We start from the raw sequence: 12,323 nt of genomic DNA on the forward strand, positions 1-12,323 counted from the left end.
CAAGAACATTGCTGACGCAGTAGCGAGTATAAACGCAGATCTTTGCTCTGTTTCTCGATGGGCATAGAACCTAGGTCTGAAATTAAACCCCAAGAAATCCCAGGTCATACTTATATCTCATCCAAAGTTAATCAGCCGGTACTTTAGTGCAACAGTCCCACAAATACTCCTCAATGGTACAAAACTACCATACCAAAAAACAGTAAAAGACCTTGGAATAATCTTGGACGACCACGTAAACTGGGAAGATCAAACAGTCACAGCTTGCCGGAAATCGCTCTCCTCCCTACATGCAATTGAAAAATTTAGAAAAATATTTCCAACCCATGTTAAACAAAAATTAGTGCAAACACTAGTCTTGCCTAATCTTTACTACTGTGATGTAGTTCAACACGGCACAAATAGTGAAAATTCGAGATGCCTCGAGCTAGTGTGAATGCTTGCATTAGATACGTGTGCAATATACGGTTGTATGATCATATCAGTCCTTCATACTCCCAGCTAGGTTGGATATGCCTACATAAGGCACGCGATCTCCACACGATGTGCTTACTTAATCGATTTCTTAGCCACTGGTGCCCCCAATACTTATCTTCTCACATTAAACACCTACCATCATTCCACAACCGCCATACCAGATCGGATACGTCTAGCATCTTGGCTGTACCTTTACATAACACATAATCTTTCTCTGTGTCATTCTCCATCTCAGCCATACAACTATGGAACGCGCTCCCCTGTGATCTGCGTCTTATCCAGAACCACTCAACATTCAAGAGGGAACTCAAAACTTACATATTAGGTACGGTATAGTCACCATTGTTGTGCCCCTCATCTCTTTCCTTCTCCTCTCCGTCATAGCTTCGAGTTTTACCATTCTATTTCTCTTCCTCTAACCTTCTACCTCTTCTATATCTCTTTCACCCCATTCTATCGTCTTATGTCTCTGCTCGATGAGAATAACTCACAAGCTGCAAGAACATAACGAGAAAATTCCCAACTAGCAATAAGACTGACATTCATAAAAGAAAAATCTGTTTACTTTCATATACATAGTCATTACTATTACTATTATTGTTATTATTATTATTCTTGATTGTTATAATTATTTTTTGATTGTTATAATTATCATTGTACTACTGTTATAATCTCTATTTTTTTCTTTAACATTAATACTGTATAAAGCGTTATATATCCTTAATGTTCTGAAGAAATCTGAGTATACCTGGTTAGGTGTAAGAGAGGGCCTGAAGGCCCTAATCTTGCCAGGTAAAAAAAATGCATAAATAAATAAATGTCAGATTGGGTAACGAAGGGGGAGGCAGAGATCGCACCCGCTCAACTCTCAGGGAAGACAGAGTTTCATCTCCCCCATCATGCAGTGAGGAAAGAGAAACATGGATACCAATGCATCTGCTTTGAACGAGGTACTAGAGACAGGCCAGAATCTGCTATCCAAGATCTAGAGATTTAACTGCGTTGCAAACTACATTCTACTGCTATTGTCAAGGGCATCATTCAGGCGTTTCTTCAACAGGTATTGACTGAAAAAGACAAAGACTTATCTTCTGGTTTGGAGCTAACCGGAACAAAACGGGAGATCTTCAAACGACAAAAATGAGATAATGCAATACCGATTCAGCAGGCTCTTATTCGGTCTGACCTGTAGCCCATTTATACTCTCTATACCTCCAAGAGAACACACCGAAAAGTGTATGACATTTCCCACCGTAATGCCTCATAAACAGGAGTACTTACATGGACGACTTGGCGATCTCAGTAGAAAGTGATCATTTGGCGATTACCATGTACTATGTGTTGTGAATTGGCAGGAGCCAATTCACGGAGTTTGGAGGAAGCCGAAAGGCACGCGATTAAGCTCACGCAGGCTGGCGTGAGGTCTGGAACAGGTCAGAGAAATAAGACTAGCAAAACAAGAGTAACTGGTAGAATACTTAACTTTAATCCACAATTGGTGAACGTCTCTCGTTACTGTACAGGCTTCACAATAATAATTATCAAATGCTATGGCGCCTTGCTAGGTTGTAGCAAATGACGTAGCTGAAGGCTATACTAACTATCGTCTAGGCAAATGAGAGCGTATTTGTCAGTGTAGCTTCACTAGCAACGTCGGCTGTACAACTGGGGCGAGTGGTAGGACGTGTCTCTAGACCTGCCGTGTGGCGGCGCTCGGTCTGCCATCACTGATAGTGGCGACACGCGGGTCCGTCGTATACTAGCGGACCGCGGTCGATTTAAAAGCTACCACCTAGCAAGTGTGGTGTCTGGCGGTGACACCACACTATGCATCTGTAGCTCTAATGAAACTGATCAGCGTCTCCTTACCTTAGAGCGAGAACCCCACGCAAAGACTCAGTTTTTAGGTGTAGACTGGAACTCCAAAGGTGATCATTTCAGGGAAATCAACAGAAAGTCATCAGAAGAGCCAGCTATAAAACAACAGCTCCTCAAACGTATGGTTAAGCTCTATGATCCACTTGGACTGTTCTCCTCTGTCTCTCTTGTTGGAAAATTGCCATTCCAGGAGAGACTGTGCAGGGAAACAGGCTGGAATGTACTCATGGCCTGGACCTAGTAGCACGATAGCACACTTGGATACCTAGCATACTGCCATTGCCACAGCTACGTGTTCCAATATGGCTAGCCACAGCTCATAGAAGAAACACACAGGTTCACGTATTATGCTACTTATCTGAAAAGGTATATGGAGCTCTGCTGTACGTTCACACCGCCTTAGAGAGTAACGTCCTAACGCATATAGTATGTAGCAAAAACAGACTTGCTCCTATTGTAAAGTCGACCTTTCCTCAACTGGAAAATTTAGCAGCAGCAGAAGCAGAAACTCGACTACTATATTATTTCTGATACACAACAGATTTTAAAACCGCTCATGCGATGTTGTGTTCGAACGCTACAGTCACACTAAGCTGGATTTGCAGCAATCCAAACAGATAACTGAGTTACAAACACCAATAATTCCCACGCATTGGAAGCACTGCTCAGGACAAAACAACCCAGATAACCATCTTTCACGACGACTCCTCGGAAATCAAATACATCCCTAGAAAATTGGTGGCAAGGACCACCTTCACTTACACGCCGACTTCAGTTTAGGCCATCTGATTGTTTGACAGCGGACCGACTATATCCTGAGGTGAAGACGAAGAAAAACCATAGCCAATTTCTGTTAACATCCATACCGACTAGTCTCATGAATCTACATCAATGCAACTCATACTGGAAGCTGATTCATACTACAGCACTGACTCCCTGTTTTCTACACGACATTTGTCAGAAGGAGCAATCTTATGGAGAGCTTACAGCCATTGAACTTTCAGCAGCGTGAATGTATTGGATGCGATTAGACCAAAGATGTTAGACGACGATTAGTCTGGCTTCAGGTAAGGTAAAGGCATCAGAGAGGCAGTTCGGACGTTGCAGTTGACAATCGAAGCAGGAATGAGGAAAAATTTGTCTACCTGGAAAAAGCATTCGAGATTGTCAAATGGTACTAGATATTTGGAATTTGGAGAAAAATAGGGGTAGATAGTAGGGAAAGGCAGATAGTATACAATATGAACAACAGAGAAAAATAAGAATAGAGAACAAGAAAACCGCACAGATTAAAACGGTGTAAAACAGGAATGTGATATTCCGCCGACGAAGAAGGAATGACGGAGATAAAAGAAAGGTTCAAAAGTGGGACTAAAATTCAAGGACAAAGGAAATGAATGTTAAGGTTCGCTGATGACGTTGCTATCCTCAGTGAAAGTGAAGAAGAACTACAGGACCTACTGAATGGGATCAACTGTCTAAGGAGTACAGAATACGGAATGAGAGTAAATCGAAGAAAGACGAAATAAATGAGGAATAGCGAAATTGAGAATAGTGAGAAACCTGACATCATCATTGGTGGTCACGAATTAAATTAAGTTAAAGAACTCTGCTACCCAGGTAGCAAGGAACCATGATGGACGGAGCAAGGACGGTATAAAAAGAAGACTAGCACTGAAAAAAGGGCATTCCTGCCGAAGAGAAGTCTTCTAGTACAAAACACAGACCTTAACTCCACGGAGAAATTTCTGAAAACGTTCGTTCGGAGCACAGCATTGTGTGGCAGTGAAACACGGATTGTGGGAAAAACACAGCAGATGACAGCCGCAGCTGTTGAGATGTAGTGCACCAAACGAATGTTGAAAATTATGTGGACTGATAAGGTGAAGAGGTAGCTGACAAGAAAAAGGTACAGGATGATAGGACACCTGTTAATGTTAAGACATCAGGGAATAACTTTCATGGTATTAGAGGACGTTGAAAGTTGTAGAGAGAGACAGAGACTGGAATACATCCAGCAGACAAATGGAGTTTTACCAGTAAAATGAATTACACATGACTACCACTAAAGGAACTACCAATTCCCAAGCAAGGATAACATCATAAACAAATAGTCAATTCCCACCCAAAATACAGAAAAGATAGCAGATCATTCCGCTGATTGTCTGTTGAAAATCCCTTAATAGTCTGTAAACCTTAGTAAAATCCCTTAAGCAATAAAATACACAATTCCCAAAATTCAAGAAAAGCAGGGAAGGCATACAATTTAAATGTGACTCCCAGCTGGTACAGACCAGCACAAACATTGACAACAACCCTTAAATGAATATGCAGTCCCCCTAAATACACGTGTCCTTGAGCTAACTGTCAGTACCAGGGCCGGCCAAATCCAACAAGACAAGCCTCGAGCAAAGACTCTAGCTCCCGACATATGATCAGGATCGATGTCGGCAGCCCAAATAGTTAGTGACTCCAGTAGAATGCCATGTCCGCCAAATTGAAGCCTCCCCCTTAAACCAAATTCCCCCTCCCCCCTCAGAGAAAAGTGGGGGAGAGGTCAATTAACCGGCTTAATTTGACTAAGGTGGGCTCTAATGGTCTTGCTCGTGGCTAACTGCTTGACCAGTAAATTAACCAACCCCAGAACCTTAACAATGGAACATGGACCGATAAAGCAGGGGATGAACTTACCAAGTCTAACGCCACCCTGGGCTCGCTTGGCGTAGTTTCTAACAAAGATCTTATCCCCCACCTTGTCCTGAAAAGATCGCCTACCCCAGCTATAGCGCTTTGCCTGTCGACGATGGGCCGATTCGACATTGTTCCTAGCCTGTAGGTACTTTTCCTTAAGGGTATTTGGAGTGATGAATGCGGGCAGAAGATTATTAACATTCCACAATTTAGACAGTGAAGAATTGATGGGGTACGACAACATAAGGACAGGAGGAGCAACTTCAGATGCTTCGTGTTTAGCGAAATTAAACGCAAAGTTGATCCATGGGGGGGGGGGGGGGGGGTAGTATCCCATTTACTCGGGAATTTAGCGTGGTTTGTAATCAAGTCAGACTTAAGATTACGGTTGTCTTTCGGCAAAGGCCGTATGGTGACAGTATGACAAGGTAATGATGTGCTTAATGGCTTGCGAGAACATAACTGTTTAAACTGTGTAGAAATAAAGGCTGGAGCATTATCGCTTACCAGAGCCTTAGGAGGGCCAAACTAGGAGACGATGTTGGCCAGGTGTCAGTCAGTAATAGCGGCAGTAACTCCTCGGTTAGAAACGAGCCAAACAAATCGTGAAAACGCGACAGTGACCACAGGAATAAAACGGTTTCCATTCTTAATACGTGGAAGGGGTCTCACAAAATCAATAAAGATTTTGTACATAGGGTTGTAATAACCTCGTCAGTGGGCTATTATTGAGTTTCCCCCTTTTATAACAGTCGCACTCACCAACCAAGTGCCAGATATTCCAGTACAATGACGGCCAGGTGACGTGAGCTCGTATCTTCACCAAGGTCTTGTACAGGCCTAAATAACCACCCACCAAAGAACTGTCGAGGTAATGAAAGGTGCAGGAGACTAACTCAAGAGGTAAGAAAATCCTGAATTCCCTGGGTTCGCCCACTTGTTTACACAATATACTGTTCTTCAGCGAAAACCTCGGCACCTCCTTCCGAGACAACAATTGCCTCCTAATTGGCCCCTATAAGGGGTCCTGGCCCTGCTTAATTTTAAGATCAGCAAATAATTTGGCCACTTCGATCAGAACAGTACAAGCAAGAACATTGGGTACAGTGGTATCTTTCTGCTCAAACATGTGGCTGAGCGCATCGGCTACCTGATTGTTGGAACCTTTAATGTGGTGCGCCTTAAAATAAAAGCCCGAAATCTAGACTGCCCAACTCGCGATTTTACCAGTTTTCCTGAGTCTGGCCAGGATCCAATTTAGTGCCTGACTGTCGGTCTCCATATCGAACTCATTATCTTCCAGACAGAATTGGGATTTTTCTAGGGTTAACACAACGGCCAGTGCCTTACATTGATACACAGAATTAATCAACTTGGGGCTTAACAGCTTCCTTGATGCAAAAGCTAAAGGGCGTCTTTGACCATGACCCTGCTGGAGGAGAATCCCAGCAATCCCTGCGTTGGAGGCAGTGGTCTGTACAATAAATCTCCTGCCAAAGTTGAGCAAGGCCAATACCGGGAGGTTCGTCATGGTGGTGTTAATAGCTTCACAGGCACACTGTTAGCTTTTGCCCCCATACAACGTTTTCTCCCTTCCTGCACAAATAAATTATTAAGAGAGGCAAAAGCTGAGCATAATTATAAACGAACCTCTGAAAACACTTGGTCATTCCAGTAAACCTTGCTATCTCCTTCCTAGTTCTAGGTTGAGGGAATTTGTTTGTTCTTGGTCGACATTAATGCCATCCCCAGAAAACAGATAACTAAAAAATGAAACCTGACGCCTGGCGACAGTAATCTTAGACTGCTTGACGGTTAACCCAGCACCGCGAAGATTCGACAACACTTGCCTAACATGGGGAATGTGTTCCTCAAACGAACCACTATAAATGGCCACGTCATCCACATAGTTAAATAGACACATGATTTTCAAACCCTCAAGATATGATCCAACAAATGAAAGAGAACAGCGGCTCCAGTAACCAACCCAAATGGCACCCTACTAAACGTGTAGAGATTCCAGTCAGTGCAAAAGCCCGTGACGTGTCTAGATTCTTCTGTGAGAGGAATTTGATAATAAGCTCGATTCATGTCAAGCACGGTGAACCACTTAGCTCCAGGGAACCCCGTGAAGCAGTTGTGAAGATCCATGACTGGCCACTTGTTCTGACCCTAAGCTTTAGGGACAAGAAAAATCAGCAAGGCATTTGGAGAAGTAGAAGGCATAATCACCCCATCCTTAAACATATTAGTCAGCTTATGACTGAAGAGTTTCATTTTAGGGGGCGAAAGTCGAGAAGGAAACTGCCAAATAGGAATATCGTCAATCAAACGTATGTCATATTGGATCACGCCGGTCACTCCTAGCTTATTAGAGAAAACATAAGGGAACTCGACCAACAGACTCAAAAATGCGTGGCCTGCTCCGATTGAAGATGAGCCACGTCAAATTCCCCATCCTCGCAGCTTACAGAATTAATCACTCTTGGATGGCGACAAGGACAGAGAACTATTTTCTCACCTGGCCAGAATTTAATGAATGCATGACTAGAAAAATCAAGGAATAACCCTACTCTTTGAATAAAATCGCGGACGAGCAACAAAGTAATTGCTAGGTCCTTCACAATCGGGAGAGTAACGGACGGGAAAAACTGCAAATGGGCATGCTACCACGCACCTCTCCAACCAGAGACAACTCTTGTCCATTGGCCAAAGGACATCTCTCAGGGCAAGGGCACATGGGAGGTAATTTACACTAATGGTCGAACTCCAGATAGTCTAGTAACGAGACAGTACTACCAGGGAGCAATAATGTAGAGAGAGGTTCCTGTCCAACACAGTGAAAAACATAAGGGATGAACGGTCTTGTCGCAGCATGATTATGTGCACACCAAGGAGTTGACCTCGTCCGACACATACGAACCTTCCCTCTCCCCCCACCCCCCCTCCCCATGCCGTCAGCTGTTAGGCCTCAGGGCCCGCACAGCTGGACACTCTCGCACAAGATAGTCGTGCACGGGACAACGAAGGACGACGGTTCAATCCCGCGTCCGGCCGTCCTGATTTAGGTTTTCCGTGATTTCCCTAAATCACTCCAGGCAAATGCCGGGATGGTTCCTCTGAAGGGCACGGCCGACTTCCTTCCCAATCCTTCCCTAATCCGATGAGACCGGTGACCACGCTGTCTGGTCTCCTTCCCCAAACCAACCAACCAACCGCGACAACGAAAATAACTCCTATGTGCGAGTGAGTCAAAATTGAGAGAGGGTTTGTCAACCCTGGAAACTGAAGACACCGGTGCCGAACCTACATCTATCCTACACTGTTTATGAGAAAAATTGAGCGTCTCAATAGAATCTACTAATTCTTCCAGTTCATTAAAATTGGTGGGACGGCGAGCAAACACCAAACGTGATCGATCCTCGGGGCGCATGCCCCCTAAGATATTAGAAATGATATCAGATTCCGTAACGGATATACCAAGGACTTCACGTATTGGCTCAACGTCTCTGACGATCCTGAACCTGCCAATAATACTTCCGCTCAAGCTCATTGTGGCAGCCACAAGGTTTTTTGCACTTGATTTAAACAATCAACAGACAATTCTGACATACCGATCAGGAGGCACATAATAGGATTGGGTAACTTACCAGAGTGATGGGAGTACAAACTGTCTAGACCCATATGAACCAAGAGGCTACCATCAATGTCTCCTTAATGACAATTCAGTGAAAGTTTTTGTATATGAGCCTCCACAGCGCACGCTGTGTTCGTGCTCCCATTCTGACTGCCGTTTATCGGCGACGAAGACTTGAATTTGCACGCCAGTACCGTAGCTGGACGTCCACTGAGTGCGGACAGGTGACCGTTTCAGATGAATCACGTTTTATGGTCCGCCAGACATATCGTCATTAGTGTGTACGACCTGAATGTCTGAAAGCAAAGGATATAGGCCGGAGGAGGAACTTAACGCCCTGGAGATTGTTTTCGTGGCATTGTCTGGATGACCACATCATTCTGGAAGGTAGAATAGATCAACACAGGTATATATCTATCTACCGTTACATAGAGTTTGTTTTTCCTTGGCATGAGGGCGTCTACCAGCAGGTCAATGCAACTTGCTACACAGCTTGCGGCGTACGTGAGTGGTTCGAAGACCACCAAGATGAGTTTATCGTACTTCCCTCGCCATCAGACTACCCGGATTTAAACGCAGTCCAGAATCTGTGGCATATTCTCAACCGAGAATCCGTAATGCGATGTCGGGATGGCTCCACATCCCTGTCGGTTCCTTCTAGAACCTCACTGACTCTCTTCCAGCACGTCTTGCAGTGCATGCGCTGCAAAAAGTGAGTTTTAGGCTTTTGATAGGTGATCACATTAATGTGACTGGACAATGTACAACACTGTTTGGTCGAATGCGTAATGGAAAGTAATGCCTCCAAATTTTTATTCTGTTATCGGTATAGTTAGAGGTGTTGCGCCTCATGCATATTTTCGGTCAGCATTCCTGCTCCGCTGGCGTAAGTTGTGAACCCCTGGAGTTAGAGGACTCCAAATTGTAGCTTGTAATATCGCATTGTGTAACGTAACTACGTCGGTGCGTGAGAAACAGCGTGCTGTAATCGAGTTTCGAACTACAGAAAACGTTACTCCAATTGAGATACAGAGAATAATGAAAGTTGCGTACGCTGAAGATTGCATAGACATCGGTTATGTACAACGTTGGTTTGTTCGAATTCGTAATGAAGGATACGGTGGTGCGATGATCAAGGCCGGAGAGGACGACGGCGTATGGCAACGACGAGAGTCGACAGGATCGGGATGTTGAACTCACCAGAGAAAAGCCTCAGATAACACAAACACAGTTCTGAGGTAAGTGTGGCATATTACGAGAGCGTGTATAGGCCATTAGTGGAGAACAGCGACACAGAAAAGCGTTGGCCCGGTGGGAACCCTGAATGCTCACTACTGACAAAAAAAAGGGGAGACTGGGCAGCTGTCAAAAATTTCTTTGGCGTTTTGAGTGTGAACCTGATGGTTTTCTGAACAGTATTGTGACATATAATGAAAGCTGGGTATCTCCATTTTGATCCCGAAAACAAGAGAGCGTCAATGGAGTCCCGCTATAGAGGATCAACGATGCCAAAAAAGTTGATCTTGCAAGGATCAGACGAAGTCATGCTCACAGTGTTCTGAGATGTTCAAGGTGTGATGCATTTGTAATTCATGCCTAAAAGCACCAACACAAGCTCTGCAAGGTACAGTGAGACCGCCAGAAAGCTGGAAGCTCGAATTCGAAGAGTTCGTCCACGCATGGAACACCCTCTCCTTCAGCATGAAAATGCCAGATCATACAAGAGCGGTGCGACATGTGCAACATTCCGATGCCTTGGATTGAATGTCGTCGATCATTCTCCATATTGTCTCGACTACAGCCCGGCTTAGCCTTATACGTTTTTCATCTAAATGCAGAACATTTTCGAAGACTCCACTTTTGATAGTGATGAAGTGATGGAAGCAGAGGTGAGGTTTTGGCTCCGTCAGCAAGTCAAACATTGTACAGACGGTATCAAAAAAACTGTTCTCTCGTTGGGAGACATATGTTCGTCGCCAGGGTGACTATGTTGAGGAATAAATATGTAGACATGAAGAATAAAGATGTAGAATGTTAATAAAGTTCGTTGTATTTATAAAGTTTTAAGAATTTTCACATAAAAAATTCGGAGTCGTTTCTTTTAAGCACCGTGGAGAACTGAAAGAAGATAACAATGCTACGTTCTGTAGGAAGCTCCTAAACTAGGAGGACCTACACTACTGAACGACTGGATGTTCCTCAACGCTGATGAAAAATATGGTTCAAATGGCTCTGAGCTCTATAGGACTTAACTTCTGAGGTCATCAGTCCCCTAGGACTTAGAACTACTTAAACCTAACTAACTTAAGGACATCACACACATCCATGCCCGAGGCAGGATTCGAACCTACGACCGTATCGGTCGCGCTGTTCCAGACTGTAGCTCCTAGAACCGCTCGGCCACTCCGGCCGGCAACGCTGATAAAACAGTTACTGACATGCATAGTAGGTACGCTAATATTAGAACATTGTTATTAACAGTCCCGAGGAAGGTTCTTAGGGGAATTTACTGTAGGGAGTGGTACGCCTATGACTGTTGACACAGGAAGGAGGGTGGTTGGGAGAGGGTCAAGAGACAAGAGTGCAGGTTTTGACAGAGTAATGGATGTGACAAGGACGTAAGCTAGCGAGAGACGCGCAACCATCACGGCAGTCGCCTCTAGGAAATTATGGATATCTAAATGTGGATGGCTCGATGGGATCTGAACCATAGTCCTTCCGAATGTGAGTCAATTCCGCAAAACTGCACCAGTCTCTGGATACCTAGATTCCGAGTTAGATCCCACTCACTACCTAGGTTCTGAACGTAGATTAGTAGCTTCATTCTGTGATGTAGAGAACAGACGTGAATGAGAGTGTAATGGTGCACAGCGGGAACCCTTCTCGCTGATGGAACAGTAAGACTCCAACTAAAATTTATCTGTGCTAGACGTTTCTGTGGAAAACAAAATGGCACTTCACTGTAAGGGTGGATATAGAAATAGAAATAAATAAGGGAATAACAGCCTTCAGTGGAAATGACCTACTGAGTTTATTATAATAGACAGGAGAAACACGCACTATCACATAAATAAGTTTCCAGCCCTCGGTTAAAACTGATGAGCCAAAACATTATGACCACCTGCTTGATAGCTTATTTATCCATCTTTGGACCGAAATACATAACTGATTCTGGGTCTGACGGATCCGACAGTTTATTGGTATGTTTGTGGAGGTATCTGGATTTCATATCTACGCACAAGTCATGTAATTTGCATAAATAACGAGCCGCTGATATACGTACGCGGTGACGGTGCTCAACAGAGACACAGATAGGTTTCGTAGGTTTTACATCAGGAGAATTTGGCCGCCGAGACATCAACATGAATTCGCTATAATGCTCCTCAAACCACTGTAGCATGAGACACGGACAGTTATAGTGCTGAAAATGACATTGCCTTCGGGGAAGACATCATGCATGAAGAACAGCAGGTGGTTCGCAGATGTGAACACGGCTTCAATTGCTACAGCAGGTCCCATGCAAGCGCAGGAGAATGTGTCCCAAAGCACAATATTGCCCCCACCAGCCTCCGTCCGTGGCGCGCTGCACGTTTTCAGCCCTCGATTATGGCGATGACGGCGTTTGTAGAGGAGCCATTCA

Source organism: Schistocerca cancellata, chromosome 5 (genome assembly GCF_023864275.1).
Source record: "Schistocerca cancellata isolate TAMUIC-IGC-003103 chromosome 5, iqSchCanc2.1, whole genome shotgun sequence".
In the NCBI taxonomy this organism is placed as follows: Eukaryota; Metazoa; Arthropoda; class Insecta; order Orthoptera; family Acrididae; genus Schistocerca; species Schistocerca cancellata.